Here is a 27589-nt window from a genome sequence, read left to right on the forward strand (position 1 = left end):
GATGGGCAGCCTGGCGTGCTATCGACGTCCCTGAGTCCATTCTGGTGCCCATGTAATGGGAGCTGGCATTCGGGAAGCTGCAAAGTGCAAGGGATGGTGCTCCATTGGTTATCCTTCACACTCCCAGCTAGGACGGGCCTCCCAGACAAATTCCTGCCAAGCCAGCAGGACGAAAGCCTGGGGTTCTGGAGCCCACAGAGCAGGGTGTGTATCTTCAATGTGATCACAGAGTCACAAGAAAGGAAGCTCAGACCTGCTTAAGTACCTTTAAAGGGGCATCTGATTTATTAATATTGTATGTATGTAAAGACTTGTCTGTTTTGATCACAAAGCAAGTGTGAGGCACTTCGAAGCTTATCATCCTTATTATATAACACTCTGGCATGTTTGCGAAACTTTCGTCTGAAGCTCTCAAAGTACTTAATGGCTGGTATTTTTTAATAGTAATAATGTTGTATGTTTCGGCAGAACTTTTCACTGGGGCTCCATGTCGTCCTCACAAGGTCCTGATGTAGAGCTCCTGGATTCTGCTGTGTAGTTGAGAACAAAGTCTCTCTAGAGTGTGAGGATAAGTAGAAAAGTAAGGTGTCGTGGCTGTTTCTAAAGGGGCAGCATCAGGGGCAAAGATCCCCGCAGCGATCAGGATGGGGCCTGCCTTTTGTCTGCTGTGGTCCGAGCTCCCCACTTTTGGAGATAAGAGGACACTGCATCCCACCCATTGCTTGCCCCAGTTTGTCTTTTGAGGTCTAGGGGCCTGAAAAGACTCCAGTAGGATTAGAGACAGGAAGGTTGAGCTCAGAGAGAGAAAGACATTTGTTGAACACCTCCATTTAGACCCCTCAGAAGAACAACAGAAGAGAATATGAAGGAGTCAGGGCTTCATGGGCTCCTCTTTCAGAAAGGTGAGGGCAAAGTTAAAGTTAGATCCCTGACTCACACTATGATGGTTCATTTCATGTGTCAACTTGGCTGGGCCACGTTGTCAACCACCAGCCTCGATGTCTGTGTGAAGGTATTTTTGAATTGAGATTAACATTTAAATCAATAGACTGGGAGTAAAGTAGACTACGCTCCATAATGGGGGTGGGCCTTCTCCAATCAACTAAAAGCCTTAGGAGAAAAAAAGACTGAGGTTCCCTGAGAAAGAGGGAATTTGGCCAGCAGATGGCCATGGGGCACAAGCTGCTATCTATGTCAACTCTTCCGTGGGTCTTTTCTCTCTCTCTCTCTCTCTCTCTCTCTCTCTCTCTCTCTCTCTCTGTCTCTCTCTCTCTCTCTCTCTTTTCTCTCTCACACACACCTTACTGGTTCTATTTCTCTGAAGAGCATTGACTAATACACATGCCATATACTAGTATAAATTCAGATGGAGTAAAGACTTAAATATAAACAAACAAAAGGGTAAAACTACTAGAAGGAAATGTTGGTAAATATTTTAGCAGGCATGGGAGGAAGTGCAGGCCTTTTTAGAAAACGCACAAGGAAAATGCACCCAGACACCATAAAGGGAAATATGGACAGACGTGACCAGGAGGTCTGTATTTTCTAACTGTCCAGAAGTACCATCAGCCTATAACAAGGCAAATGATAAACTGGGGGAAAATTAGCAATGTATGTGTCAGACTGAAAATTACTATATTTAGCACACAAAGAACTGTTACAAAGGAGTGAAATAAGCTGATCATCCTAATAGAAAAATGGGCAAGAACAAGCAAGTCATGAAAGAAAACAAGTGACAAGTAAAGATGTGGAAGAAAATGTATTCAATATCAAAGAAATGCAAAGACAAAGACAAACAAAATGTAGTTTTTGCCTAATAGGCGATCAAACACTTAAAAGGATGCCCATATGCAGTGTTAGCAATGATGTAGCAAAAGAGGCCTCTGCTAGTGGGGTGTAAATTAGGAAACCTTGTCTCAGACCTCCCTAGATTTCATAGCTAAGATTAGCGTCAGGTGGCTGTGCAGGCATTTGTGAAAGCATGCTGACCCCTGCAATATTTATAACAGCACACAACTGAAAACAACCTCAATGTCCATCAATGTGGTAATAGTTAAATAAATTATGGCACATCCATATAAAGTAAATAATTAAAATGGGCTTGTGAATTATATTTACTTACCTACGCAGATGCCTGTTATTTATTAAATAAAAAAGGGCAGTTACAAAAAATATGCACAATACAATCCCTATCTTGAAAATCAGTATTATAATGTGGGTAAATCAACATTCTTGAATAGAAGAAATCCTGGAAAGAATAGACCAACATGTTAATAGTGGGTGGAGGGATTATGAATGACTTAAATTTCCATTTGAGTATGTGTATGTGTGGGGAATGGGGAATGTGACCTGTACTTTTTCTACTATAACCCTAGATTACTTGTGCAATAAGAAAAGAAAAACGTCGATTTTCTTATTTTTATTTATTTATTTTTACAGTACCGTCGTATGGGCTGGAGGCCGTGGCAAGGTGGGAGCTGGGCCAGTAGCATTAGGAACCAAAAATAAGGGCAACAATGTCTAGAACTTTGTAAGCATTCAGAAACCTCTGCCCTGATCTCACATTTGCCATGCTTTTGTTTCCCTGACTTGGTTAGTAGTATACTTATGAAAAACAGAGCTTATTTGGGGGAAGCAGAAAACGAGGGAAGCAAAGGAGACTGCGTCCTGTTCCATAACCTGTCTGACGGGGGTGAGAATAGGAGGCGGCCCTAGAGAGGGGGCAGATAGCCTATGAACAGAGTCGAAAGTAGGCAATCCTGAGGGCCCCAAGAAGGAGATAGAGGTCTGTGCCAAACAGAGGTGGAATGGCCACCCGGGAGGAAGCAGGAGAGGTACCGCATGGGAGCTGGGAGTTTGGGGGCAGATACTGTATTTCCCCAAAAATAAGATCGAGCTGGACCATCAGCTCTAATGCGTCTTTTGGAGCAAAAATTAATATAAGACCCGGTATTATTATATTATATTATATTATATTATATTATATTATATTATATTATATTATATTATATTATATTATAGACCTGGTCTCATATTATATTAAAATAAGACTGAGTCTTATATTAATTTTTGCTCCAAAATACACATTAGAGCTGATAGTCCGGCTAGGTATTATTTTCGGGGAAACACAGTACATATGGGCTGGGCCCGCCCCAAATACTTGTTGGCCCAGACCCAGAGCCCCATATACATATCTCCAGATGTGCACTAAAGTTTGAAAACCACTGCCTAGTCTATTCACAAAATTACAGCAGCCCCGCATGCACTTCACAGGGAGAAAATGAAAGGACTCTTCTCTGTAGAAACTGTTTCCAGGTCAAAGACTTGTATATACTGACATCCCCTGTGAAGAATGCCAGCTCACCCAACGATCAAGCCCACCACTTAACGAGCCTTTGCCATGCAAACACAGCCTCCATCAGCTTTTTCGTTCCCTATCATTAGCCATCAATGGACAATCAGGTATCATGAAATATTTAAGGAAAGCCTCCCACATTAAAAAGAGAGACCAAACTAAGCAGAGGGGAAGAAAGACAATATATGGAGCAAAAGCTACAATGTTTAGAATTAAAATTCTCCAAGAGAGAAGAGAAGATATTTGATCCCTTAAACAAGAGCAGCGTGCTATGTTTTTTTAAAAAGAGGTACAATCAAACAACAAAACAGAACACATAGAAATTTAAAAAATATGGTAGCTGAAAGTCTTGGGGGTTCCCATGACTACCCATATGTTCAGTGATTTTCTAGGACTCAGACTCAGGGGTAGTTGTAATCATGGCTGTTGTTTATTACAGCAAAAGGATCGCAGCAGGATCAGCAAGGGGAAGACACATTAGACAGAGTCTGGGGGAGTTTACTGCCGGCTTCCAGAGTTTCCTCTCTGGGTAGTGTGGGGCTATTGCACAAAACCTGCGTTGGCCTTCAGCAATGAAATGTAGGGGCACGTGTGGTGCTTTTGCCCAGATAAGCCCTCTTAAGACTCAGAGTTTTTATTGCTGGTCATTCAGGCACTGTCTTGCCTATGCAACCAGCCACAATTACTGAAGTTTCAGACTCTCAGAAGGAAAGCAGGTGTTCATCCTAAATCACAGTGTTTGCACAAACAATGTAGACAAGCTGATAGAACAGAATTCAGTGCCCCAGGCACATGAAACAACCTTATCTCTTAGTAGCCTGGGGAACACACCAGAGGCCAGGTTCAAGGAGTTATTCTCAAAACCTCATAGAGATAGCAACATCAGGCCTGCTCTGTTAACTCTTTCCTGCAGACTGAAATTGAAAATTCAATGGAAAACATGAAAAGACAAAATTGAAAAGAAAAAAAAGTCTTTCGAGTGTAAATGGAAAAGAAGGTAAAGAAATACAAAATAGAAAATGATAAAATTAGGAAATCAGTTCAGAAAACCTGACATTCAGGGTGAGCAAACAGAAAACGGATGGAAGGAAAATATGAAAGACATAATAGAAGAAAAATTTCCAGAACTGGAGAACAAGTTTCCAGATTGAAAGAGCTCATTAACAACACAATTTGATAGTTGTGACTACTAACTCCCTTTGTGCCTGGGACTTCCAACTTTCCTAAGCTGACATGCCATTTGACAATCAATTAACATTTTAGTTGATGTCTTTTTACCTGCTTATGTGGTGACCACCACTACTTTTCTTTCTCTGCCCAAAGCAAAAGGTTTATGTGTCTTATTTCTTCTGGGAGGAGTTTGTTTGCAATTCATGTTACTCAGTTCTGACCTGAGTTCTTCAGACCTGAGTTCAGACCTGAGTTCTTTGATGTACTCAAAAATGTTATCTTTTTAAAAAGAATATCTTGCTTTAAAAAAAAGGGGGTGGGAAATCTCTTAAAGAGGTGGGAAATCTACATCATCAGAAGAAGTAGAAGGTGCATATAGAGTTAGAACCAATCCCGACTGCAGTGCCTGGTGTTTCCAACTCCTGAGGCTTTCCTGGGAAAAAACTTATTAGAAAAATCAGCTCACGTGTTAGCAACATCCCCCTCTTCAGCAACTTTGTTTGCAACTTCCTCTGGTTTGTAAGTCACTGAGGAAAAAGCGTCTCTACTTATTTTTTATCTTCCCCAAATTTCGTAGTCTCATTCACCCTTATCTTTCCTACAGTCTTTATTCTCATAGTTTTTTTAAAAAAACTTTTTTGTTCCTTTAATACAGTTTATTTGGGTTTGTGAAGCTAAATATACACTTCCATTCTGTCATATTTATACTGGATCATTGAATGCAAGTTTTATGTAGAAACTGGGGCATGAGGTGACTTAGTTTTGTGTAGGTTACATACAATTACTTACTTTATTTTTTTTAAGGAAAGAAATAATTTTCAAGCATTGGTATCTTAATTTTTAATAACAATGAGGCATCTCTAACCAATCTCTACACCTTAGTATTCTGGGACACTACTGCTGAGAATTATTGGGCAAATCAAACAGCTCAGGAATTTTGTCTAAATTTTCCATTTTGTCTTCCTATGTAACTCTTTCTTTTGTTATCTTGAATCATTGAGGTAGTTTTCTTAGCTCTTCACTTGGCTCATAAGCTTTTTATTTTCTGACTAACCATTGATGTGGAAGTTGTTCAAGGGGTGTGATTGGTCTCTTTTTGGTCAATACCATTTAGGGACTAGCGATACTCATCATCTGGAAGACCAAAGACCTCAGGGTCCTTTTGTGAAGGTCCCAAAAGGAAGGTGTCACTTATGTTGTAAGTGGGCATGTTTTTCCCTCTTCTTGAGGAACTGTGATTTCTCTCCTTTGTTCTGGAGTTCAAGTGGTTTTACAGCTGATTCTTAAAGAGAAAGTTATTCAGATATTTCCTGTTTAAGACATCTTCCAGCAGTCTGGGGATCAAGACAACCTTAATAAGGCAGTCATATCTTACAATTTTATTCACAAAGATTTGTTAAGATACAGTGGATTTCTGTGAATCTCTGTAGAAAATGAAGAAATATAATTCACATAGCTATATAATTCAGCCCCTTAAACTGTACAATTCAATTGTTTTTGGTATATTTCATTGTTGAATCTTTAGTTGTGGTAATATAGTTAACATAACATTTGTCATGTTAACCATTTAAGTATATAATTCAATGGCATTAATTACATTCACAATGTTGTGAAACTATCACAACTATTTCTAAAAAAAATTTTATTTTTCTTTTCCCCAGTCTGTACCATTAAGCAATCTGTTTTGCTGTTTTGCTTTTGGTGGTGGGGGATTGAAAAGGATTATGAAGAAGTTTCCTTCAAATTCTGAAATTCTATGACATGGTGAGCAGCCCTGCATAGTGGTAAGAACTGGGACTTAATCAGACCTGGATTCAAATCCTGGTTCCTTTACTTACCTAGTTCTGTAGCTTCATGCGCATTATTTAACCTATTCTAACACTCAGTATCTTCATCAGTAAAAGTAAGTAATTAATGAGGAAATACTTAGAATAAGTGTTTCACAGTTTCATATATACTTAGTAAGTGTTAAGTATTATTATGATTTTTATAAAGATATTAAGAGCCACAGTTTTTGCAAAATAATTGAAAAAGGCTCTGCTTATATATATAGCTATAGCTCTGTTTCTCAATATCTGTATGACTTTGCACAAATCACTTAACCTATTTGGACCTTGGTTTCCTGATCATAGATGTGTTTACATGCCCTTTCTTTCTTCAAGAGTCTTTCCCCCCCCCCCTTTCTTTCCTCTAATCAAACGACTCTTTTAAGATAACTTATGGGATGGTAGTTGCTTAGGAACACTGAAGAATGAAGTGCAGCCTGGCCTAGTGAGCAACGTAATGAACCAGGTGTTCAGCCTCTGATTCAAGCTCTGAGATATTAATTGTGTGCTGTGATAGGCGACCTTAGACCACTGTTTGATAACTCTGTGGCTAGATTGTGCAACAAAATTAGAACCACTTATTCTGTCTCTTTGTCAGCAAGGGATGGTTTGAGGCACAGTGGAATACATTTATTAAAGCAATTTGATTTTTGCTGAAATAAAATGGCCTCTGCTAAATGTAAGGTCGTATTATTTTTATGAGCTAGGGAATTACATGGGAACCTATAATTGACAAGGTTAAATTGTCCCACTTTTTATATCAAAGTTGTGATCTCTGAGAGAGCTTGAAGTGGGAGGCTAATTTTTTTTCTTTTTCAGGGAGAATGGAGTAGTGGGCAATTGATGACCTGTTACCCTTTTATTGTTATTGCTATTTGTTAAATATCAGTTTTCCTACCTCTGTAAAGGAAGTCTTAGAGTTATATTTTGCTTCTCTGAACAAGTTGTGATTTTTACTCCTGAGAAACTGGGCTTCTCAGATCTCTTGATTATGTTACCCTTTGTGAGTTTCTTAATCAAGCTGGAAAACTTTGGGGGTGCAAGCAGGAAACCTGGTGGAGGGGATGGATGTAACTCTTTTATGATGTCTAGGCTTTATAAGGACTGGATCATGAGCAAGAAGAGGGACTTACAGAAGCCTTGAAGGACCACCTGGGTGATTTCCCTGCGACCACAAGAAGAATTTGAGGCTGCTGGCATCCAGGGAGGGTTGAGCTGGTACCCTGCTGGATACTGGACCATAGAAGGAGAGATCCAGATGATTGCGATATGGCCCTGAATATAATACGCAGCTCAGTTCAGCCAAAGAAACAAACAGGCAAACACAATACAGTCATATACAAATCCTTTTGTTTTGTCCTGTAAACGATTCTTGAATTCATTTTCCCCTCTCCATTCCCATTGCCAATACTTAAGTTCAGACCTTTTATTTGGCCCGGATTGTTGCAGTCATCTGGTATAGTACCTTCTTTCTGCTCCTGTTCTAGAAATACCCTAATACCCACAGTCATTATTTTAGAGATACAATATGCCTCAGTGCACACTCCTTTACTTCCCAGCATTCCACAGGTCACTGTCTATGCTACCCCATACCCTATTTTAGTCACTAGAGCTTTTGTGGCCTTAAGAATACTATTTCTCTGCCTAGAGTTCCCTTCTCTATATAGTGAATCCCTATTTATCCTCAAAGGGGCAGTTTAATGCCCCTTGCTCCATGAGACCTTTCTCAAATAGTCAGGCAGGATTTAATGCTCCCAGAGTACACTTAATACCCCCATTTACATTATTGATCATGCTGTATTTGGGGAGGTTGTGTTATTTATTTCTTTTCGTCCTTATTGTTTCTTGCTGTTTTCCAGTGTTCCCTCACTGGCCTATAACTTCATTAAAGGAATGTATCTTATTCCTATTTTAATCCCAAGAAACCAGATTAGTGATTGGAATAAAGTGCTCAGAAATGTTAGAAAGAGGAATGGCTCTTCAGGAAGCATGCGTGTGAACCAATCATGGTTCTACACTAAGATTTAGAGCCAGGAAATACGGCCCTTTTGGGCATTGGGCTCTGGACTTGGCTTGTGGCAGAGGTGGGGCCACCATTACTCTGAACTTCCATCTGCCCTCCCACAGATGGAAATAGCAGACCCCAGTTTTCAATAGGAAAATGAAAACACGTATCAGGCAATAAAGCTGGTGCCTTATAAATGTCATTTAATGTAATCAAAACAGCCCTTTGAGGGAGACATTCTCCCTCTTTTTCTCATTCTACAGGAAACAGAAGCTCATGGCATTAAGGGAGTTTCCCAACATCTTATCGCAACTAAGGGTTGAGCTGGGTTTTGAACCCAAGTCTAGCTGACATCAAGGCTGCATTCTTGGCATCATTCTGTACTGCTACAAGTTACAGGTTATAGTCTGAGTATTTGGTAATTGTTACTACAATGGGGGTAATAAGATTATCAAGTAATGTCACCAATAAGAATTGGCAATTATTAGGTTGGTGCAAAAGTAATTGTGGTTTTTGCAGTTACTTTTAACCTTTTAGACCACAATTACTTTTGCACCAAGCTAATATTTGGTGAATTACTATCCTGCAGAGTATCAACCTGGAAAATTTACGATTTCTGAATTTGGGTGTCTAAACTACACAGACAGTTATTTGAGCTCATGCTCTAGATTCCAAACATGAATTTTGGATTAGAAAGTGTTAGGGTGGTAGAGTAATGCCTGGTTTGCTATGTTTCTAGACCCCAGTTGGGTTCCTCCACCATCAGATAGACTATCAGTGATTATTTCACGAAGTTGAGCAATGCAGATAAGCTGTTGTTATTCCAATAGTCCCCCCTTATCTACGGGGATACATTCCAAGACCCCAGGTGGATGCCTAAAACTGTGAACAGGACCAAGTCCGATGTATATTATGTTGTTCCTATATCTACACACCTATTATGCAGTTTAATTTATAAATTAGGTACAGTAAGAGATTAACAGTAATAACTAATAATAAGATAGAACAGTTATAAAACTACACTGGAATAAAAGTTATGTGAACGTGGTGGTCTCTCTCTCTCTCCCTCTGAAAATATCTTATTGTACTGTACTTACCTTTTCACTTTAAGGAAGCACTTTCTCCTTTCTCTTTGGCATAACCGAATTGCCAGCATCACTACCCTTGCACTTTGGGGCCACTGTGAAGTAAAGTAGGGGTGAGTTGGACACAAGCACTGCAATACCACCACAGTCGATCTGGTGACTGACACAGCTAAGTGACTAATGGCGGGGAGCATATATAGTACGAACACCCTGGACAAAGGGATGATTCTCCTCCCAGGAGAAATGAAATGGGACATCACGAGATTTCATCACGCTACCCAGACATCACACAATTTAAAGCTTATGAATTGTTTATTTCCAAAATTTTACGTTTAGTATTTTTGGACTGCTGTTGACTGCAGGGAACTGAAACTGCAGAAAGCTAAGAGGTGGGTGAGGAGGGACGAGTGTCATTAGGAAATGATGGTTGACAATGAGGGCTGTGACTAGCAAAGGAAGTGTTCAGGTCTCACTAGAATCAGCAGAACATCAGGGATCATCTAGTCCAAGCCTTTCATTTGACAAAACGAGGCTGAGAGAGATGCAGAGTCAAGTAGCTACTTAATGCCAGAGTCAGCATGAGAGAGGCCAGCCCTTGGTTCTTAGAATAGTGCTCGTTTTACGGAAGCTCCCTTTGTAAATCTGAAGGGAGTTCACAGCCAATCTGGACACATCAGTGCAAAAGTACACTTGTTGCTTTCTTAAAGTAAATTCAAGTGTTTATTGTCAAGGTTCCTCTTTTCCTTATGCCTTGGTGATTTCATTTATAGATGTCAAAAACTAACGGTTTTTATACCCCAATGTATTCAGGGACATAATTCCATTGTATGGATGTACTGTACTTAGTTAGCCACTCTCCTATTGATTGACATTTAAATTGTATTCCATTTTTAAAATTGTAAACAATGCACATGGTGAATTTTTAAAGGATAGAATTGTAAAGTTTTTAGCTTACAATTGATTTATTGATCAGACATTTATCAAGCATCCTTTCTGTGCCAGACACTATACCTTTTTCAGGACATCACCAATTAGAAGAACAAACTCTGCCTATCAGTTTACAAGACAAAAATGGGATGTCGCTATGAACTGCTCACCCCATAATAACGTTCATCATGAGAGCTATAATTTCAGGAGGGCCTGCTCCGTGCAGCTACTGTGTCAGACATTTTACAAACTTTTATGCATAACTATGTATTTTATGGTAACTAGCATTCTCATTGTGCAGATGAAGAAACTGAGTCCTAGACAGGTTCAGTAAACTATGCTAGGACACATAATGAATAAGCAGTGGAACTGAGTGAATTCATTCATTCAACAGTTTTTTTTTGTTTTTGTTTTTTTGGTTTCCAGGAGGACCTACCAAGTGCCAGGCATTCTTCTAGAATCACAAAGGGAAGTAATACAATGGTAAGTAAACCAGACATGGGGCTTATACTCTGGCTGTTAGATAATAAACAAGTAAACAAAGATAGAAATGTACACAGTCATGGGCCGCATAACGACATATCGGTCAACAATGGACCGCACATATGACAGTGGTCCCCGTAAGATGATAATGGAGCTGAAAAATTCTTATTTCCCAGTGACATGGTAGCCATCATAACATCATGGCACAATGTATTACTTATGTATTTGTGGCCATGCTGGTGTAAAGAAACCCACTACACTGCCAGTCGTATAAAAGTATAGCATAATTATTGCAGTACAAACACTTGATAATAATAATAAGCAACTATAGTACTGGTTTATGTATGTACTGTACTATATTTTTTAATTGTTACTTTAGAGTGTACTCTTTCTACTTATTTATATATATAAAAAGGTTTACTGTAAAACAGTGTGCCGGGTTGTGCCGGCAGCAGCCTCATACATTTCATGTTTACTGAGTCTCCTAATGGCACTGTTTTCTCTTGTGCCTGATTTAATCTCGTGCTGTTTTGTACAGTAACATGCTGCACAGGTTTCTATCCTAGGGTCAGTAGGCTCTACCATACAGCCGAGGTGAGTAGCAGGCTACACCATCTAGGGTTGTGTTAGTACAACGATGAAATTGCCTTACGACGCATTTCTCAGAACGTAGCCCTGTAATGAAGTGATGCATGGCTGTAATTACACATTGTGACAAGTGCTCTGAAGGAAATGATTGGGTGAGAATATTGGGAGCAGAGTCAGGAGAAGGATTGATGCTTAGATTGGATGGTCAGAAAGGCCTGTAGGAGGGGCTGATGTTTAGTTGAAATCATGAAAAGAGAAGTCAGAGTTCTTCCAGCAGAGGCCACAGCTAACCTGGAAAACTCAGTGGGCAAAAGCTTGGCATGCTTGAAGAACTGAAAGGACTCTGATGTGGCTGCAGGGAAGTTGGTGAGGTCCAGGTGGTCCAGGATGAGGGTGGAGAGAAGGCAGTTCTGACCCTGTGGGATTTCCTAGACCATGGACAGGAATATGCATTTTATTTGCCATGGAATGGAACAGTCATCAAAGGCTTAAGCAGGAGGGGAAATGGGCTTACGTAAGTTTTTATATCATCACATTGACTTTTATGTGAAGAGGTTAGAAAGAGGAAAGAGTGGAAGTGGTGAGACAAGTTAGGAGGACATCACAATTATCCAGGAGCGAGGTAACCAGGAATCGGACTAAGGTGGTCTTATTGAGGAGGTTAGGGAGGAGGAAGACCTACGTGTTTCTTGGTGGTATAAATGACAAGATTGTGTGACCCCAGGATCTGCCCTTTCATGTGCCCCAGAGACTGACCCTCACTGGCTGGGAATTGGGGGGAGCTTATGGAAGATTCTTATTTCTGGAATCCTTTAAATCCTCTTTGTTGGCTTCTGAAAGTTGAACACTCTTCTCTTTCAAAAGACTTGAAGATTTCTTTGTCCTCAGTTACACCCACATTTGTGAAACACTGGTCAAACATTTCTGCAGACCGGGGCTATGGCTCATACTGACTCCTGACTTCATGCATTTTGCAAACGCACAGCTCAGTGCATGTGGCTTCCTGCTGTTTGTGGCTTACAGCGCTGCAAGATATGACTTTCTATGAGGCAAACAATGATAATGGTCTATTATTGTAAGTTACAAAGAAGGGGTGGCAAAAGGGGTGCGGAAGGAAGCCCTAAATGCTTTGAATGAATTATTGGACTTAGAGTTAAAGTGATTCTTCTTTCTTCTTTTTTTTATTTTAAAAATATGCTTTTTTTAACATTATTTTTCTTTTCTCAAAAACAATACGTATTTAATACCAGAAAATAAGGACTGTAAATGACAAACAAAGAAGAACAAAACCCACAATTTCATTCATCCAGAAATATCCACTGTAACACTTTAGTGTATGTGAAGTTAACTTTTAAATAATCAATTTGTTTTATTTTTACTAGTATTAAAAATCAATCATGCTCATTATGGACAGTATACAGAATATAGAAAAGTACAAAGAAGCAGGTAATTCACCATCCAGCCATAAACCCAAAGTGTGAGACTCAGTTCCAATCTGAGTAATGCCCTGATGTGGAGACAGCTGGGTTTTCCCATGCTTTATACCTGGACAGACAGACATGTGGAAACATTTTATTATACTTATAAACAATCTTATATCCAATATCTCAAGTGTCCTCCCAACAATATTATATTATCCCTATATTTCCCCAAAGAAACAGTCAGAGAGGGGAAGATCACTTGTTTGAGGTCATCCTGGCAATAAAGAGCAGCTTGAACCCAGCCCTCTAACTCCAAACTATATATTATTCCACACTATGATTTCTTTTGTAAAAAATGTTATCTTATTAATTTTTTGAATAGGTAAATCATACACAGGGTAAAATTGCAAAGGTGCAGTGAGTAACAAGTAAAGTAAGTCCCCACCCCTGCCCTAATCTGCTTTGTCCAATTTTCTCTAGAGATACCACTGTGACCTGTTTCTGGTGTGTGCTTTCAGAAATTATCTATGCCTTCTGAAATGCATACATACGTATTTCCTCACCCCCACCCTCATAAATAGTAGCTTAGTATTCATACATAGCACCTTCATATTTTTTAACAATACATTTTGGAGATCTTTCCACCTTGGTATACATAGAGCTGCCTCATTCTTGTTAAATGTTGCATAGAATTCATTGTCTGGATGTGTCATATATTATTTGCCCAGTTTAAGTTTGGCTGACATCTATGTTATTTACAAGCTTTTGGTATTACAAACAATGCTACAATAAATATCCTTGTACTGTACATATATCATATCAACATGTGGGAGTATATATGTAAGCTAAATTACTAGAAATCAACTTGTCAGTAAAAGGATATGTACACTTAAAGTTTTGATAGATCTTGTCAAATTACCCAACGCAGAAGCTGTGCTGTTTTACTGCCTACAGCAATATATGTGGTTTTTTTCCCCTTATATTTGTTCTACACTCTTGGCTACAATGTGTTATTAGTCTTTTGATCTTTGCCAATCCCATAGGTGAAAAAAATAGTAGCTCACTAGAATTTTTTTTTTTTTAATTTTCATTATAGTTGACATACAGCATTCTATTAGTTTCAGGTGTACTCAAATTTTAATTTGCACAAAGGAACTTTTAAACTTAAAAAACTTTAGGGAATTGGACTACTGGGTAAGTATGAAATTTAGAGCGCTTGAGCACTTGCTTCCATTTTGGGGAAGCAGTTAATACAGTCCTTTTCCTTAAGCTTTAGAATGATATCTCGAGTTTAGCATCTTACAACCATAGCATGTTTCTCAGAGTGGGTTAATTCTAAAGGGAATTATAATTATTGAATAGGTATTAGTAGAATAGCATTGTGGGTACATAAAAGACCCTGCCCACACTGGGAGTTTCAAGAAGTAGCTGAGGAGTAGAGCGATTTCTAATGTATTGGAAATTCTACTTGAGTAGAAATGACTTTGGAGCTGGTAAAAATCAGGTATGAATGATAATGTGACCAAATTTGAACACATAGGTTGATGTCCTTGGACCTTTGCTTTCTTCTACTACAATGGGTGGCTTTTTGACTTGGACTTTTAACATTGGCACCTAAAAATGGCCTCACATGTAGGACCACAAAATCTGCAATTCTGAAATCCCCAAAGCTTGGAAAATTAAAAAAAAATTTTTTTTTTTATTTGGCAGCAAGATTAGGCATGAAATTACATGAAACGATTTATTGTCTTTGTCTCTCACTTGATATAAATATGTATACACTTCACTGCAGCAATAGTAATGTGGTTGATTATGGGGTGTTGCTCCAGACCTTCCTGGGTATTACGTAATATATCGTGTATACATGATATTTCTTGCCTAAAATCTAAATAAATCTAAAATCATTTAGTCCCAAGAGTTCAGATAAGGGGTTATGGATTTGCAAAGAGGGAAAACCATTTGCTAGGCACACTGGATTGAATAGTGTCTCCCACAGAATTCATGTCTACGTGGCAACTCAGAACATGACAAAACATGACTGTATTTAGAAATAGGGTCTTTTGCAGATATAACTAGTTAAATTAGATAAAGTCGTACTGGATTTGAGTTGGCCCTAAAACCAATGACTTGTATCCTTATACGTGAAGACAGGTAGAGAAGAAGGCACACAGAAGAGACTCCATGATGATGGAGTCAGAGATTGGAGTGATGCAACCTCTCAAGGAAGGCCAAAGGTTGTCAGCACCCCAGGTGCTAAGGAGAGAGGCGTGGGGCAGTTTCTCCCTCAGAGCCTCCAGAAGGAACCAACTCTGCCAACACCTTGACTTCAGATTTCTGACCTCCTGAACCGAGAGAGAATAAATTTCTAGTGTTTTAAGCCACCTAGTTTGTGGTAACGTGATACAGTGGTCCTAGGAAATTAATACACTGGGCCAGAACCAATTTAGTTGTAGGAATAACAGTTGAAAAATCTTAAAATCTTGGAAGTTTGACTAATCCATTCAACAGAATATCTCTTTTAGTAAAACATAACTATAGCTTATGTAGTGATATTACATTCTTTTAGCAGTGCTAATAGGATATTTATTGCAGCACTGCTTTTAATAGAAAACACTGAAAACTGATGCTCTAATTATCAGGAATGGTAAAATCAATTATAGTACTGGGTTTCCCCGAAAATAAGACCAGGTCTTATATTAATTTTTGCTCCAAAAGACACATTAGGGCTTATGTTCAGGGGATGTCATCCTGAAAAATCATACTAGGGCTTATTTTCCGGTTAGGTCTTATTTTTTTGGGGAAACACAGTGCATCTGTACTATAGAATAATAACCGGCTTTTAAAAATCCACATTTTTGAAAAAGCCTTTAATGAGCTGAGAAATTGCTCATATTGGGTTGAAAAGAGGATACAGGTATTGTCAGAACTCATCACATTATACATACAAGATTTATGCATTTAACTATCTATGTTACACATTGAATGTATCTAAGAAAAAGAACAATATAAACAAATATTGAGCTCTAGTCAATAGATTTGTTTTTTGTAGTGGTGTGAGTTAGCGATTCTGAAACTACTTTCTGTGTATTGTAGGCTTAAGCAAGTGCATAGATATACTAAGGATAATGGAAGACAATTTTTTCAGTGTTGAAGATGGGAGTTAGAAACGTGAATGTTGAAGTTGAGAGTGTACTCTGAAATGCTAGGTTGGAACTGGAGGTATTAGTTAGTATTCATGTTTTTTTAAAAATACGTATTTAACGTATACTTTCTAGCTCTGTCTGCTGAGAGGGCCTAGAAAACATGATTGTAGTAACAATGAACACACCTGGCATCCAGAACTTGGCTTGTAAACACCACTTTCTAATAAAAGGAATTAAGCTCCTTGGAGAAAGAGCAGATTCTAAGATTGTGTCAGGGAAGCACAAGATGAATCTGGATCATCTTGTATCAAAAGTAAGAAATTTCTTTACAACAGTGAAAACGTGAAAGGACACAGTAGCAAACTTGAAGAGTTCCCATTGTCCCAAATGCTGGACAATGTGTGTATCAAAATAAATAATGATTGTAATGGATTATAACCCATTAACTAAAATTAAAATCTAGAAGGTCATACTTATGTCAATAAATGTGTAAATAAATAAATAATGAGAAAGGAAGAAAGTTCTTCTTTTAGTAGGACACGTAACAATTATAAAAGGAATGATGGAGATAGAAAAATCATTAATAGATGCTAAAACTAGTGGGTAGAGGTGTAATGAATGAGGCATATTTATGTAGTCTCAAAGTATCTCCTCATAAATCAGTTACTAATTTTAAGGGAAAAATAGTGACATTAGAATGGAGAAAACAGGCAGACTCCACTTTAACAAAGTGGTCAAAGTTAACAAACCAACATCATTTGTCTCATGGTGAGAAGCACTGAGAATACAGCATGACTTTGGTGCTATAGCTGCCAAAAAGGCAAAACCTGAATCTGATCAGATAAATCCAAATCAAAAGACATTGTGCAAAATAACCAGCTTGTACTCTTCAAAAATGTCAAGGTCAATACACACACACACGCACACACAGTGAGGAACTGTTCCAAATTAAAGGAGATTAAGAGTTGTGAGAATTAAGTGCACCTAAGATTTATCTTAGACCAAGAAAAAAAATCAATCTATAAAGGACATTTATGGGACAACTGATGAAATTTGACTATAGATTGTAGACTGTGAATTGCATCAAAGTTAAATTTCCTGATTCTGATCGTTGTATTGCGGTTACATAAGAGAATCAACGTCCTTATTCTTAGGAAATATACATTGGTGTCTCTGACTTACTCTCAAATGGTTCATACTAAATAATATGCATAAATATATATATATAGAATCATAAAACAGATGGGGCAAAATGTACTGGTTCATCTGGGAAAAGGGTATATGAGGGTTCTTTGTACTATTCCTACAAATTTTCTGTAGGAAACATTTGAAATTAGATGGAAAAAAAAAGTTATAAAAATAGGGCACAAATCCCTGTACAGTATGATCATAAATTTGAAAGAGTGAAACATTAAGTACGTGTTTATTTACCTTGTTTTATATACAAAGGAGAAAACTGGAAGGAAATACAACAAAATATTACCAGTGGTTATGCCCCCATTTAAGTTTTAGGAGTTATTATGAATTTACATATTTATATTTTCAAAATGTTCTGGCTTCTTACCATACTCGGAATAAAGCATAATGGCTTTAAATGCCCAATGACTTCTTTAGAGGGAGGTCTTGTTCATCACTACATTTAGATGGCCACCTCCTTGCTCTTCCCATCACTTCTTATCCCCTTTTTCTGTGTTAGAGGTGTCAGCTCCTTTTGATGGCAAACCTTTGGAAACAGTTAAGCATCCAATCTCAAGGAATGATTTTATATATATAGATTATATAGATGTAGATACAGCTGTATTCTAGACCATTAGGTGGTCTAGACTCTGTAAAACCTGTATTGTGTGTTATTCCCCCCAAAAAAACCTTGGCTGTCCTGTTTTCTGGCTTGTGACCAAGCTATTAGAACAAATATTTTTCTTCTAGCTTTCTTTCCTTTTCTTTTGGGCAACTGGAGATGGGCCACAGCACCCAGAGTTTAATTTCCACTGCTTCTTTGCTTACTAGCTGTACAACTTTAGGCAACTTCAACTTATTGAAACTCTAAGCTGTAGTTTTTCCATCCATAAAGTAGGGAAAATAATAAGTGCCTTGATGGTCAAATGTTGGTTCTCTTATGAACTCTTATTTACTCCTTTTTGTGACATTGTCCCAGGGTCCCCAGAAAGAAGTAGCTGCTTAATCCTCTGTGTTCCACAGGCTTATTTTTCTTTTTCCTAAAAGACCATTTGTCAGGATGGGTGAGATTTTTCTTTTTACACATTTCTCTTCCGTGGCTAGGCTGAGAGCTTTTCCATGAGCATGGATGTGCCACCTTTATCTCTGAATCCCCAGTACCTGGCACAGAGTCTGGCGAACAGCAGAGCTCAGTAAATGCTTATATAAAGTGGGGAATTCCATCTCTAACAACATTTCTCTCATAAAACCTTTGGATCCTCTAACTAGAAATGATTTTTTCGCTTTGGTGGGAACTAAGTGCTCTAATCACATTCTGCCTTGAGTCATAGTTATTTCTGTTTTGTTTTTTTTTCTTTTTAATTTACTCTCCCACTCCCACATGCCGTGCCTGTCATATGATTGCTGGAACTGTATCTTATTCATCTCTGAAACCCAAGCTTTGTCTGGCCAATGCATTCCATCATTTGTTTAAGATACAATTCTTCTTGAGCAAGGAGCAAGGGATATGACTCACACATTTAATGTACAATAATACAGTTTTTGCCCTTTTGTGTAGGCCTGCTCAGCAAACCACTTCCCTGTTGCACAATGAATTGGAGGGTGGGGCTGCTCCCAGTGTTAAAATCAGTCAGGGTTACCAGAAGTCGTTTACCTATCTCTGAAAAAAACATTAATTCACAACCTGATTTCAACTTGGCTTCTTTATTTTATCAAGAATGTCAGGATAAGAATCTGAATCATTATCTATGGTGCAAAATACATATACTGCAAATTCTGAGCAGGATGAGGATTATTAGAACTGATGAGAAAATAAAGTAAAATAGGAATGCAATGATAGGAATATTGTTCCTATGGCCACAGAGTTTTTAAAAAGTTGTCTAACCATAGCAGCGATTACATTGCACTACTACTCATGGCTTCTTAAGATCAATTGCATTGGTTGGCGTTACATTGTATTAAACCTACATTATGGATAGAAGGCAACTGAATAGAGATTTCGCCAGGGCCCAGCAGCAACTTAGGAAAATTTTCATCCATTGAACGAATAAGTGTTTATTGAGCTTTTATCAGCTCTCTGCTAGGTAATGGCTGATAGGTCAATAAGACAAACCCTGCCATAGCGCTCATTTTTATTTTCTTTTTTCCTATTAAATAATCCAAGTTGATTGCATTTATCCTGGTCACCAAACTTGCAGAATTGCTATGAGGAATGAAGAGAATGTTTATAAAGCAGTTCAGATGTTTTGCTAGGCACTACATAAGAACTCACAAGTAGGTGATTATTCTCCAGCACAATAAGAATGTGTTAAAAATCAACCATGAAATTTCATATCTAAGGCCCTTTTGCATTTGACTTTAAGGTTTCTTAATAGTCAAGTCCACTGATTCTCATTTGATTCTCGACTTTTAAAATTAAAATCGTTTGCACCATGTAACAAAGAAATAGTGCTTTGATTACTCTTGGAATGTAAAGGCACCACTCTGAATGATATTTCATGCTGTTGTCTTTTTTTCTTTTTTTAAATTGCGGTAACATTGGTTAATAACATAAATTTCAGGTGTACAACATTATAATCCAATATCTGTGTACTCTATTGTGTTTTTCTTTAATACCTACATTTCCTCCTCAGTCTCACAGAACATTAGAACTAGAAGAGAACTTGGGTGTCATCTAGTCCAATGTTGGTCAAATATTTCCACTTTTTTCATAGCATTTGAAAATGTTTGCATGGCAAACAAACCGTATTTAATTATTAATTACTAATATTTCATTTTCTCATTTTCATTAAAGACATATTATTGCCAATTAGAGCTTCCAATTAGTATGGGGTAAGTAGAATTAGCAGTAGGCGGTGTGGCTATTTATTCTGGAATCAAATTACCTGGGTTTGAATCTCCCTCCCACCATGAACTAGCTGTGCAACATTGAGCAAATTTCTTAACTCTCTGTGCCTCTGTTTCCTCATCTCTAAGGTAATAACTATAGCACATACCTCAGAGACTTGTCAGGACTCCTGCATTATCACAACCCAAACAAAAAAAAATGGCCCCCTTTGTTACCCTGTCAAACCTAAAGGGTTTCTTATAATATTAGGTTTCTAATAAAATATTAAACATACTTTAGCCTTTGAATACTTATCACTATCTTTCAAGACTCCAAATGAGGTTCTAGGATCCCAGGTTGGGAACTGCTATTTGCGAATAAATTTCTCTTTTAAAGAGGAGGAACTTGAAACCCAGAGAAGTGAGTTGCTTGAAGAGTCCCAGCTCGTCAGGGCCAGAACCAGCACTAGCACCGGCGAATTCCATATTGTAGGATTGTACATTTATCAGGCTAATTTGAACCTTGTTCCCAAAGGTCACAGGTGCAGCCAGATCATGTGGATGGGAAACAGATATGGGATGGGGACATTCGAAGCACTTACTGTCATGGGTTCTGTGTACACTGAAAGCAATCAAGCATTGAAATTCCATTTCATTTGGAATAACAGAAACCCCTTGACATCTCCAGAATTTGGAGATTCTAAATTGTCAAATTGTACTGAAGCACATAACTTCCTCCAGAAAATGCATTAAAGAAGAACTGAGAAATTGAAGTAACCCCAGAAGACCCCTAATACAGTCTATAAATATTGGACAAAAGTAACTGGTAAGGCTTTTAAAATAAATCAGCCACAGAAATAAATCTGATACTATATTATGATGCTACATCGTTACTGAAATGAAGCAAACCCTCAGCTTGCCTGAATGTGCAAAAGTTCGGTGATGATGATGCGTGCCAATGATGCTGCTGCCCAGTAAAGTGCTGACGGATGAAGGCAGCGATGACAAGTGGTCAGACCACAGGATGAGTCAGCAAGGCCCCGCTGCAGAGCTCCCCCCTGGACTGCACGCTCTGGGCCCTCAGCTAGACTTCCTGGGTGCTCAGTGACCTTCTCGGCCTCTCCTGGAAGTTTCCCAGCCCTGTCATGACTACATGTCATGAGCTGTCTGGGAAGCTCCTGAGGAGTGGACATTTGAGAATGATAACCCCAAGAATGCCAAGGGTCTACTGTACTCAGTACTGGTGAGGGCTCATTAATTCTTATATATACAGTTGGGGGAACTGTGAGTGGATACAAGCTGTGGGGAGGGCAATTTAATATCTCATTATTACAACTTAAAAAAAATTTCCATTTCCTTTGACCTGTAACTCCACATCTAGAAATCTATTTTAAGAGAACAATTAGAGACACATGCATAAAAAGATATCTAACAGGTATCTAGCAGCATTATACAACAGCAAAATATAGGAAAAGGATTTTAAAATTATTGCTTGTTCGTACAGTAGAAACTAAACAGCCATTACAAATGATATTTTAGAATAAAATTCATTGATATGGGAAAATACGTAGGATATAAAACCGAGTCAAAAAATCAGAAAACAAATCTATACATGAACATTATTATCTCATTTATACCCTCAAATAGAAGGAAGACAGAAAGGAAATACACCAAAATATAAACAATGATATATTTTAGAGGTGAGACTATAAGTGATTTTTCTTTTTCTTTATGTTATATGATTTCCACACTAAGTATGTAATACTTTTTAATTAACTGGTTTATTAAGTAATACATGCATATATTTACAAAATTAAATCTGGAATGAAAAGGAAATCCAGCCACCTATTACTTCCTAATAGTTCCTCTTCACAGAAACACCATTAAGTTTCTCGTGTATCCTTTCAGAGATCTATGGCATAGAAGTTATTTGTGTACATGTCTATGTTTGTATTCACCTTCTTTCCTTCACAAATGGAAGAATACTGCAAACGCTGTTCTATACCTTTTTCACTTGGAAATTATCCTACATTAGCAAATATACAGGTCCTTCATTCTTTTTTCATTTCTGTTCATTTCACCCCCACTTAAAAAAAATTTTTTTTCAATTACAGTTGATATTCAATATTATTTTATATTAGTTCCCGGTGTGTAGCATAGTGTTTGCTACTTCATTCTTTTTAATGACTGCATAGTGTTTCCTAGTATGGCTGGAACACAACTGATACAGCTATATTCTGTATCGGAGGATTTAATCAATCCTCTATTGATGGACATTTAAGTTGTTTCCTATCTTCTGCCATTATAAACAATGTTACAATAAACAGCCTTGCATATATGTCTTTAAGAATAGGAACAGGTATATCTGTGCAGTGAATTCCTTGATATGCAGTCATTGAGTCCAAGGCTTATACAACAGAAAAAATGCATACTTGAATTTTAAATGTTTATTTAATGATCATAGCACACGATCCAGAGACACAGTTCAAAAAAACCCTAAATATAAGAATCCTAAATATCTTGTTCAGTTTTTTGTTTACTATGATTATTTTGTCTGTTTTGTTTATCACAATGTATCTCCCCACATCAAATAAACCGCATTTATTGTTGTTTATTGAGGAGGCAGTGTCTATCTTGCCCATTATAAGTATCTCCAGTATCTGAAAGTATCTGATTCATGCTAGGTAGGTAATTCGTTAAGTGTTGGTGGAATAAATGAAGGAATGGAAAAAATTCAAATGTTTTCATTACTGGCCACTCATTACAACAGCACATTCTTATCTTAAGTGTCTTAGATGCAGAGCCTGAGACAGGGATTTGGGTGTAAGTGATTTACTGAGGGAGTGCTCACCAAAGAAATCTGTAAGAGAATGGATGAGGATGCATGATGGGAAGGGCAAGGAGTCAGGTAAAAATGTTGATTCAGGTAAAGTGTAGCCTTGGCCTGAGCTAAGGGGAGCTCTGGAGCATAAATCACACCACAGAGTTGGTCCCACCCTGAAGTGAGGTGTCAGATATTTTAACCCCATATCAACCAATATTTGGCTGCAGGCTGAGGGTGAGGAGAGCTTAACCTCTTGGGAGGGTCAGCTCCCGGTCTGCGGAGGGCAATTTCTGTGACGTTTGGCAGTGAACACTCATAGCAACTGGTGGATAGACAAGTGCTAACAGGGCGCCAAGTGTTCACCACACCAATTCAACCATTTCCTAGTTCTAGTCATTAAAAAAGTTAATTCATAAATATACTCACTGTTATTCCTAACTATTGACACTAAAGTTCCTTATTCCCTATCTAACATTCGTATTATGTGCGGAAAGGTAAGCAAAAATTTCATTGCTTTCCCTGACTAATAAAAGTTGGCACAGTATTGTCTTTTAATAAAACGCTTCCTTTAAAAAATATATTCAACACATAGCAAAATAAATAAAACACATTTAGCAAAAAAAAAAAAAAAGAAAAAAAAAAAGAAAGAAAGAGAGTTAAATTTAGTTTAACTTTTGGCGAAGAACTGAGTAATACTTTCATTGTTCTCAAGTACATATTTTCCTGAATTGGATTTTGTTATTTGATTATGGTTGGTGCTTGTGCTTGAATTTCAGTAAATGTCAGTGTTCCACAGGTATTTTTTCTCTACGTTTTCTGAAGCAAAACTCCAAATATACACCAGAGGTGATTGCTAATTAGGAAGAAACATAAAGATCCACTAAACCAGACCTCTAAGTTTACAGGTGCAGAAACAGAAACTGAGGCTTAGAGAAAGGAAATGATTTAGCTAAGGCTGCATATCATGTTAGAGGTAGAAACAGAGTTAGGACCCCCATCACCTGATTCCCCTTCTAAGCTCTCGAAATGACTGACTGCTGGTTGCCCCCCAAGAACCACTGAGATGGGGTTAGCTGAATTCAAACTTCTTGTTTCTTTTTATAGCCTTGACAGTTTTTTCCCAATGACAATTAACTCTGGAAAAAATATACCTATGGGAATTAAATTTTTCCTCATACCCACTACAGTGTATTTAAGAGTGAAGTGGGACAAAGAACAGCACGGTTTAACTTGGATGCTGTGTGGGGGAAATTCCTTGACACTTGAGCATTTTGGATTTTTCAGGAAATGCCTCAGAAACTTGGCTGTCCTCTGTGTTGTTGTCCTTGAAATTGCCATGAAGCTAGGCAGACAAATGGGGCTCACACTAATTATTTACAACTGCTTTCCATGGGGATCAGAGTTTGTCCTCTGTGGAAGGATTTTAAGATCCCAGCCCTCAGGCATCTTCACCCTAAGGAGGCTGGGCTCTGAGAGGTTACCTGGGGGACTCGGGGAAATCTCAAGGCAAGACATCTACACAGAAGGTAATTACAGTCTTCAGACAGAATAAGGCTATGCTTAATTAACAGAGCTGCTTTTTTTCCCCCAAGGGGTCGACATTTGTACAAGTTTTTCTATGGGTAAGAGGGAAGAAAGCAGACATTTCTGAGTCTAGGAAGATGTTCTAAAATCTTTCTTGGGCCTATAATTTTAAAAGAGGCTATGAGGTAATGCAAAAGAATGAGCTCAGCCCTGTTGAGCAGACACTCCATATGGCAGGAAAGGAGAAAGAAGCCACCATTTCTCTAGAGTTTATTGCATCCCTGATATTATGGTGAATACTTTACCTTCGTCATATCATCTATTCCCCACAACAATGCTGTGAGTTAGGTATGAGAGTACTTATTTTATAGACAAGGAAACAGGCATACAGAGAAGGTGAGTAGCCAAAGTCTCAGAGCTGGTAAACAAGTAAAACCTCGGCTGTAAAGCCTTAGTGCTCACTTTTCTCCCAAGATGAGCAAGATGTGTTTCTCAGTGTTTTCTTTCTTTCCATCCCTCAAAAATCTCTGGGTAAATCAAAGAAAGCATGTGGGATGGCCAAAGTGGGATTCTACTTTTTTTTTGCCAAAAGGTGTAAACCCATTTTGCTTTCTATCTCAATCAAATTAGGCTCCATCCTTCACATCACAGCCAAAGGCCACCTCCTTGGGAATTTCCCATTACCCTGTGTGCTCGCTCAGTTTCTCCCTCCTTAAATCTTCAGGTCATTTTATGTTTCTACATTCTATATTTGTATCAGGCCTGCTCTGTATTTTTAGGGTCTGGCATCCAGCAAAGGCTCCATAAATGCTGGCTGAGGTGAATTTAGGCTGACCTGAGCAGGGCAGTGGCGCGGTGCACACCGTGAGGCAGCAGAGGTTTCATGGTTTCAGCTGCTCCAGGATGCTCCTTCCTCCTGCAGCCACCGAATTCAAGTGATACATCCGTATCTCAGGAGGGAAGAGCTAGACAAGTCCCAGGCTCAGGCCCAAGGCCCAAGAGGCACTTGCTGAGCTCCTACTCCCCGGCAATACCACTCTGCTCCTCCAGGCTCCATGCTGCCTGGAAACCCTCCAGCCCAGAATCCTTCTCTGGGCTCAAGTGTACAGCTGTCCCATCCCCCTCCCTGGAGAGGGCTAGGCTTGGTGCCTGGGACAACACTCCTCATACTTGCTCTGAGCAAAATTAAACTAATAGCACTTGCAACTTATCAACCCCTTCCTCTTATATATTTATATATTAAATTACTAATTTTATATATTATTAAGTCATTAAAATGACCCCGTGAGGTCATTCCATACCCATTTTACATAGGGGAAAGCCAAGGAAGTATACACCCTAAAAGAGCAGGGACTCAAACCTCAGACGTTTGACTCCAAATCTCATGTTTTCCCCACTTGGGAACAAGGACCATATCTTATGTACTTTGTAACCTGTGTCATGCTTCATAAAGAGTACTGTCTCCTATTAAATGGAATGAAAGGCCTTTCCTATGGATAAAAGGCCAGCAGCATACATCACACCCCAGACACACCATGACAGGCAATTCATCGGGAAAGGGGTGTGGACTAGGGCTTAACTGCATTTACTTTCTGTGTATCTGATAACCTCCTGGCACCAGTAAACCTTTCACCAATAATTCCAAAAGAAGAATTTCAAATTCCAACAGGACTATAAACTTTATCTGTGAACTTAAGTTTGGGCAATTGTTTCCCGAAAGTATTTGCACCTCACGTTGAAATTCTTTCATACCTTGTACTTTGGTTTATTCTTCCTCCTTTATTAATTCAGTTGGTATATATTTACTGAGTGCCTGCCATGTGCCAGGCAGGAGTCTAGGTGGTTGCCGCATCTCATTCTCTACCTTCCTTCGTCCATTCATTCATTCATTCCTCTAAGTCACTTATCATTTACCTGTATGTAAGGCATGGAATTTCACTTGTTCTACGTTTTCATTGCAATGTCTCTGGGATAATTAGGGTAGAAAGAAAGAAACCTAGGGAGAGTTTTCCCAACCAGTCCAGATACAGGGCCCACTGGAGGTATTGGATCTAAATGTAGAGGGCAGTGAAAGGAGTTGAGTTTCCGTCATGCCTTTTACTGGCTGTGTGATGTGGGGAAGTCACTTACCCCTTCAGAGCCTCAGTTTTTAACCTGGGGATCACACCTTACTACACAGGGCTGTGGAGGATGTATGGGAATTCAAGTGAAAGTGTCTAGCAAAGGGCCCAGCGTGGCTCAAGTTCTCAGCACACGAGACTCTCCACAGGGTGATGATATAAGTCTCCAAGCAGCTTTCTTCCTGCCAATACCATCAGGCAGGCTGCTCACAGTGGCATCTTGAAAGCATTGGGTAGCACATGATCCCCCCTGGTCATCTCAGGGAGGCTGCAGGGCAGGGTTACATTAGGGCAAAAAGCAGTCCAATTGCAGCCTTTGTCTTTATCAGCCTGAGTAGCAACACAGTCTTAGGGAACAAGGCGGTGAAATTCCAGTTCCCTGACTGGACACTCAAGGGAGGGGATTCTTGTTAAGAGATGGGGGTGGGAGGGGGCTGATGGTTGCTCTGTAGTTTTTTCTGCTTCCCTTGCATTTTCCTTTTTGTAGTTGCCTGTTTCCAAGGCTTCCTCAGGAGAGGAGCAGACCTGCTTCCTTGTTTGTGATTCTGAGGAACAGCCAGGGCAATGAGGGGCAAGTGGGCATGGGAGGGGTGTGATTTGATCCTACACCTCTCCATGGGTGATGACTTCTTGCCTATAGGAAACCCTATGGCTTCTCTGTGTATGAAGGGGCACACACCCCAGATGTGTAGGACTCAGAATTTTCAGGAGAAGCAAGGCATTCCTGCCCTTTGAAGCTACCCTGTTGTTTTCCAGCTGTGTGCTAAGTATGTTTGCTGAATGAATGCAAGAGCCCTAATCCAGGGAAAGTCACACAAAAAGCTGTCATTTCAGCCACTGCCACACACACTTGCAGCTTCTTTCTGGGTTAGTCTGGGATTGAAAATGTGTTGTTCACTCAGTTATAAACTTATCCAACAAACACCAAGTTGAACGAACCTTAATCAGTGCATTCTGTCCCTAATGTCAATGAGCCAACAACCCAACTATCTCCTACAAGGGGTGGTCACTGTAGAATTCTGTCATGGAACCTCCAACAATGAGAACTTATTGGTTTTCTTCATGGCCTATCCCACTCATCCCTTAGAGCTTGAAGCTCTCCTATTCTCAAAGGTC

At 38.9% G+C, this 27589-nt stretch overlaps 1 long non-coding RNA gene across 1 annotated transcript in view; it reads left to right on the forward strand.

Moving 5' to 3' along the window:
• LOC141571162 (uncharacterized) overlaps positions 1-27589 on the forward strand; it is a 122052-nt gene that overhangs the window by 81863 nt on the left and 12600 nt on the right. The window contains exon 2 of the long non-coding RNA XR_012495871.2: positions 10795-10851. This is a non-coding gene — a long non-coding RNA (uncharacterized LOC141571162). The remainder of the gene's footprint in view (positions 1-10794; positions 10852-27589) is intronic.

This window comes from Rhinolophus sinicus, chromosome 16, assembly GCF_057876585.1.
Source record: "Rhinolophus sinicus isolate RSI-liver-muscle chromosome 16, RSI-T2T, whole genome shotgun sequence".
Lineage (NCBI taxonomy): Eukaryota > Metazoa > Chordata > Mammalia > Chiroptera > Rhinolophidae > Rhinolophus > Rhinolophus sinicus.